This window comes from Mus pahari, chromosome X (genome assembly GCF_900095145.1).
Source record: "Mus pahari chromosome X, PAHARI_EIJ_v1.1, whole genome shotgun sequence".
Lineage (NCBI taxonomy): Eukaryota > Metazoa > Chordata > Mammalia > Rodentia > Muridae > Mus > Mus pahari.
The window spans coordinates 55,656,146-55,662,813 of record NC_034613.1 but is presented as its reverse complement, the minus strand read 5'-3'; the positions used below and the strand labels follow the sequence as shown (position 1 = coordinate 55,662,813).

Here is a 6,668-nt window from a genome sequence, read left to right as displayed (position 1 = left end):
CATTTCAAATGCTATCCCGAATGTCCCCTATACCTTCCCCCCACCCTGCTCCCCTGCCCACCCACTCCCACTTCTTGGCCCTGGCGTTCCCCTGTACGGGGCATATAAAGATTTCAAGACCAAGGGGCCTCTCCTCCCAATGATGGCTGACTAGACCATCTTCTGCTACATATGCAGCTAGAGACAGGAGCACTGGGGGTACTGGTTAGTTCATATTGATGTTCCACCTATAGGGTTGCAGCCCCCTTTAGTTCCTTGGGTACTTTTTCTAGCTCCTCCATTGGGGTCTCTGCATAAGCCACTGGTATTCTCTTCAGGAAATTTCCCTGTGTCCATGTATCAGAGGCTTTCCCCCACTTTCTCTTCTATAAAAGAAAGTGGTTTTATATGAAGACTCTTGGTCCACTTGGACTTTAGTTTTCCACAGTGAAATAAGAATGGGTCAATTTGCATTCTTCTACATGTTGGCTGTCAATTGAACTAGCACCATTTGTTGAAAATGTTGTCTTTTCTCCACTGGATGCTTTTAACTCCTTTGTCATAATCCAGTGACCATAGGTGTGTGGCTTCCTTTCTGAGTCTTCAGTTCTCTTTCATTGATCTACCTGCCTGTCACTATACCAATACCATGCAGTTTTTAATCACGATTGCTCTGTAGTACCGCTTGAGACCAGGAATGGTGATTCCCCCAGAGTTTCTTTTATTGTTGAGAATAGTTTTTGCTATCATAGGTTTTTTATTATTCCAGACGAATTTGAAAATTGCCCTTTCTAATTCAGTGAAGAATTGAGTTGGAATTTTGATGGGGATTGCATTGAATTTGTATATTGCTTTTGGCAGGATAGCCATTTTTACTATATTAATCCTGCCAATTCATGAGCATGGAAAATCTTTCCATCTTCTGAGATCTTCTATGATTTTTTTTCTTCAGAGACTTGAAATTCTAGTCAAACAGATCTTTCTCTTCTTTGACTAGACTCACACCAAGATACTTTACATTGTTTGTGACTATTGTGAAGGGTGTTGTTTCCCTAATTTCTTTTTCAGCCTGTTTATTCTTTGAGTATAGGAAGGCCACTGATTGGTTTCAGTTAATTTTCTATCTGGCCACATTGCTGAAATTGTTTATCAGCCTTACGAGTTCGCTGGTAGAGTTTTTAGGGTCACTTTTGTTTGTATTAATCAGTTACTATTTAATCAGATTTTAGTAGGTTTGATTTGGTATTCAGCTTCTCTAAGTTTACATTTTTTTATAGCACAAAATAGAAAGTGACAATATAAACAGTTTGTGAAACATACACATTGCTTTGCAAAGACATGATCTAGCTATAAGCATATGTTTGAAAAATCAATTTAGAACAATACAATGATTATATAGGTCACTTTTATAATAACTTCTAGTTTTGTAGTAAAGTGTTTTGTTCATATATATATATATATATATATATATATATATGGCAAAAATAATCATGACTAGAAAATAGATCAAATAGGAACTTTATCCAGTCTAAAAATTGATATATTAAACATTAATAAGTATTCATGTCCAAGAGGACAAACAATAAATTTATGAAGATGTATTTTCCTTGAAGTATTTTTGCAGTAATTTAGATGTGAGATTTTTTTTTCCCCAGAAGTATTTCAAAATTTAAACTTTAACTAAGTGTTTGGCATTTTTCTTCACCAGTAACATGCCCCGAAATTTTGACATTTGTTTTTGCCCAGGAAATCTGAGGATTAAGAATAATAGATTTTAATGAATGTAGAATGGGAAGGGTCCCAGTACAGAAAAGCTTCTGGATTTAGATGGTTACACAAATAGGAGAGAAAATCGAATTAGAAGGATTTGAAGCTGAGTATATGGTGGTCACATTTTTACATTGTATGCTACCAAACCTCTTTGTTCTCAGTTTAATTTCTATTTAATTTCTAAATGGTTTTAGTAAAGTACATTTTAGTGATACTGAATTTACAGATTATATGGCAATTGATCAATCAACTTATATAATATAATTAGAGACCAGCAATTTCATAAGTTTGAGCCTGACAGTATTTACTGTAAGATAGGTTGTTTAGAGATTAAATGAGTTAATTGACATTGACATAGATTGACTAAACTAGAACCTGAATTATAAGCTTTTTGTACGTATGTTATCATTAATATGAATTAAGTTTATTTAGTAAATCAGAAGTGTGTGTGTGTGTGTGTGTGTGTGTGTGTTTGTGTATATGTACCTGTGCATATGTGACTATGTGTATGTAGGTACATATGTGGGTATCTGTGCATGAAGGTACATGTAGATTATGTGTGTGTGTGTTTGTGTGTGTGTGTGTGTGTATGTGTGTGTGTGTGTGTGTGTGTGTGTGTGTGTGTGTTGGAATGCTAGAGTATCATTGTTGTACATCATTTACCTTCTTTATTTTATTAGTAGTTCTTTGACTGACCTGGAGTTATCCAGGCAAGACTGGAGAGCAAATCCAAGAGATAAGTCTTTTTTCTGGATTGAATGAGAAATGTCTTCTACAGGCTAAGATATTTGAACACCCATTTGGTAGTGCTATTTGAGGAGTTTTATGTGGTGAAGCCTCATAAAACTTGGAGGAAGTTCATCCTGGGGGTGGGGAGGGTCGGAGTGTTTTAAACCTCAAGCCACTTCCATTTCACACTGTTTCCTGCTTGTGGCTAAAATCTGAGCTTTCAGCTTCTGGCCCCTTCTGTGTTAACTGCTACTACTATGTCTTGAGTCCAAGATGGAATCATAAACCTGTATAATAAACACTCTCTTACTTTTTTGAATATTTTGTTTGATTCAATTTAAAAATATAAATTACAAAACTAAAATGTTTGAACAAGATCACTTAACCCTCTCCCAGGTCTGTTCCTGTTATCGTCTGTTCCTGTTATCGTTACAGACGTCTTTATTACTCCATAGCTACATGTTTAAAAGAGGAATCTTTAGTATGTCAGCAACACCAGGAAACCCATCCCTGGCACAGGTGGTCTCCAAAGAAAAAGCTGATTTTCAAGAGAGTTTTCTCATCAGCTTTCATAGTGCTGACTCTGGGTGGAGGGAATGGAGGGGCCACTTGGAGTTTATCACTGAAGGACAAGTTCTCTGAGGGAGGCCAGAGCAGCATGGATGCTAACATGCAAATATGTTTTCAAAGTCGTAGCCAGAAAAATCCTCCTTTGCCTGAAGGAGTAGAGTTCTGCCTCTTCCTACAGTCTCTGCTCTGTCTAGTAGGAGACAGCTAAGCTTGTAGCATGCATATAGCTGGACATATTTGCCACCACCGCCCAGCTGCTTCTGGAATTCTTTACAAACAAGCTGTGCCCCATCCATGTCACCAGTGGCTCTCTGACAAACTGCAGTCAGATATGCGTAGTAGCACTGGGACCACATGGACTTGTTCTTCAGCCTCTTGAAGGAAACAAATGCACCCTTGAAGTTGAGTTCAGTAATGCTGCGCCAGCTGATTACATACAGACAGACATGCTGGATCTCCCTCTGATCTACAGCCAGCTCCAGAGCATTATGCAAGGAAGTCAAGGCACTGTTGATTTGACACTCTAACTGCTGGGTCAGTCCCTTGAAAAACATGAAGAGGGAAGAATTTGGGTAAGCAGACACCTTTCTGAGAAGAACTGCCTTAGCTTCATCCAGGCCCCCTTTGTTGTTGCTGCTGTCCAAGACAAAGAATGGGCAGACCACAGTCTGGTACCACAGCAGGGCTAATGTAGCTAAAGGGGCCTTCATGTCCTTAAGTTTGCTTGCATACTTCAGTGAAGAAAGGCCCTGTAGGTGGTCTCCAGTAAACCCCAGCAAGTTGATGATTTTGAGAAGGTTTGGGGGGACCACAGATATGCAAAGGTGAAAAAGGCCAAATCCAAAGCTCACAGCAGCTTTCATTCTGCTTAGGGACTCCTCAGCTACCACCTCTGCCACAATATGGTTATCATTGACAGCTTCAGAAGACAGGGTTCTTCTGTCACCTTCTGTTACTGCTCCTGAAGGCATTGATGTCCACATAGTATTTATTGTAAATCTAGGCTTTCCTAAGGATGCACCCACCTTTTATGTAGGCCACCAACTCTTGTTTCACAAAGGAAAGCACAGTCAAGTAAGTAAACATGGCAGTCAGCAATGTTGATTTGCCTCTGAAGTCCATTGACCATCGAGGGAGTGGATTTCTAGGCATCAATGTTCTTCTTAATTTTATTTTTATTTAATCCAACCTCTTCACTCTCACACAGCTCTCCATAGTCTTTAAGTTATAGCATGCCTACTGCATTTTCTCCTTCTCTTAATGGACTGTGATTTCTGTATTGTTTGAAAAGCTGATTCTACTCCCTGAAGAGGTTGTTGAGATGCATGGTGATGCCAGCCAGGGCTAGTTCTGAGTCCTGCAAGGGCGCCACTGCCTCATCTGTGTCCAGGTCACCATTCTCCCTACTTCCCGAAGTTGTTACTCTGAGCCAACTGTGGACTCACAAGCCCCCTCCCCCAACCCGCCCGTGCAGGCCAAGTTGAAGTGTCAGTGGTTGTAGCAGCCCATGCTCCCCCCAAGTTTCTCTCTTTTTAAATTTATTTTTTATTGGATATGTTATTTATTTACATTTCAAATGTTATTCCCTTTACTGATTTCCTTCTCCCCCAGAAATCCTCTATCCCATCTCCCTCCTCCTGCTTCTATGTGGGCGTGCCTCTACCCACCCACCCTCTCCTGCCTCCCCACCCTGGCATTCTTCTACACTGGGGCACCAAATCTTCACAGGACAAAGGGCTTCTCGTCTCATTGATGCCCTACAAGGTCATCCTCTGATACATATATGGCTGGAGCCATGGGTCCCTCCATGTTTACTCCTTAGTTGGTTGTTTAATCCCTAGGGACTCTGGTTGGTTGACATTGTTGTTCTTCCTATGGGGTTGCAAACCCCTTTGGCTCCTTCAGTCCCTCACCTAATTCCCTGTGCTCAGTCCAATGGTTAGCTGAGAGCATTCACCTCTGTATTTGTCAGGCACTGGCAGAGCCTCTCAGGAGACAACTATATCAGTCTCCTGTCAGCACGCACTTCCTATAGTTTCTGTGGATATCTTTTTATCACAACAGAGAAATAGCTAATACAGCCTGTTTCTATCTCTTCTGTGCTGTAATTACAAGTAAAGGTCAGTACACCAAGCTTTTTATTTTATTTTATTTTATTTTATTTTATTTTATTTTTAACTTAGATCCTTATGCATGCATGGAAGGCATTTTACTAAGTAATCACCTCAGTTTGAAGCAAAAGTCATTAGCTGAGTAAGAAGGCTTATTTTGGCTCTAAATAATAAGAAATCATGAAGACAGGTCAGCAGCAAAGCTGTGGGTCCTGGAAGTATCAGTGAAGAAAGTTCTACTGTAGTACTGAAGATGATTCTACTGACATGATATAATCTCATGTTCTCTTGGGTTCTTTTTGGTTATAACAATATGACTTTAAGATTAACTCATCATAGAGAAAAAGATTTCTCCCTGATACCTTTGCAGTCATGAATAAAATATTTTAGTTTTCAAAAAGTGTAGATTTGTATATACTAGCAAAATTGATGTTCAGACCCAGTTTGCTCTTTTTATGCACTGCTTTCCATTTCTACACTCAAATGATCTTAGCTTTTAGGGTGTCTTCTCTTGTCTATTTTTCCTACTTTAATTACCAATGATTTTAAATCTTATCTGTTGAACTGAAAGTACTCCAAATGATGAAAGTATTAAGGCAGTTTTTGAACTTATGCATCCTTCTAGCTCTACTTAAAACTAGGTGATGCAATTACATCTATGAACTTATGTATGTAGAACTTATATGTATATCACTTTTTTATATAATTCCATGCTCTCACACATATCTGTATACTCTGCATCTCTAAGTAGATATCCAATTGCTATCTCCAATGAAATGCATACAAATCAAAACTCCAATTCTTTTTCTAAACCTATTGTTATCATATTTATACATTATTTTCCCATTAAACAGTGTCTAATATTAATCAAACAGTTCAGAGTCAAAGAAAAAATTCACTCAGTGTCCAATTATAGAATAAAAGGACCATCTCCCTCCAACATAGAGTGTCTCAATTTTTATGAATGGCTGAGTTAAGAAGGTGTAGTATGTATGCTGCCATCATTGCATTTCAGTGATAAGGGAGACTTCCAGGAATCACCTGTTCTCTTCTATAATCTGGGTACATGTAGACCTGTTATTACAACAAGTATATTTTTAATCATTGTGATAATATTATAATGGAACAGAGGTTTTCTGAAGTGTCAACATCATATCCAAACATGGCAAAGATAGTCAAAGTTTTTACTCAGTGATGGGGAATAGATAATAGCTTATTAATCATCAGCAAGACAACACAGTGTTATTAGAATCCATGTCATAATTTATGAAAATAGGTGGCAGAAATCACAGGCTATCAGTAATTGCAGGGTTCATTTTGGAGATAGACTATGTCATTAAATTCCAGTTCCATTTTTTTTAGTTATTTTTACATAATGCATCAGTGCCAGTTTTGACTCTATTACTTTTTTATTATACCACAATCAATCCAGTAGTGAGTCTGGAAACCTGAATATACAAAATGTATGTATATATATATATATATATATATATATATATATATATATAT

General features: G+C 38.1%; 1 pseudogene; it reads right to left on the bottom strand.

The window, feature by feature from the left end:
- Nucleotides 1–3,143: 3,143 nt before the first annotated feature.
- Nucleotides 3,144–6,668, bottom strand: part of LOC110314329 — a 14,945-nt pseudogene continuing 11,420 nt past the window's right edge.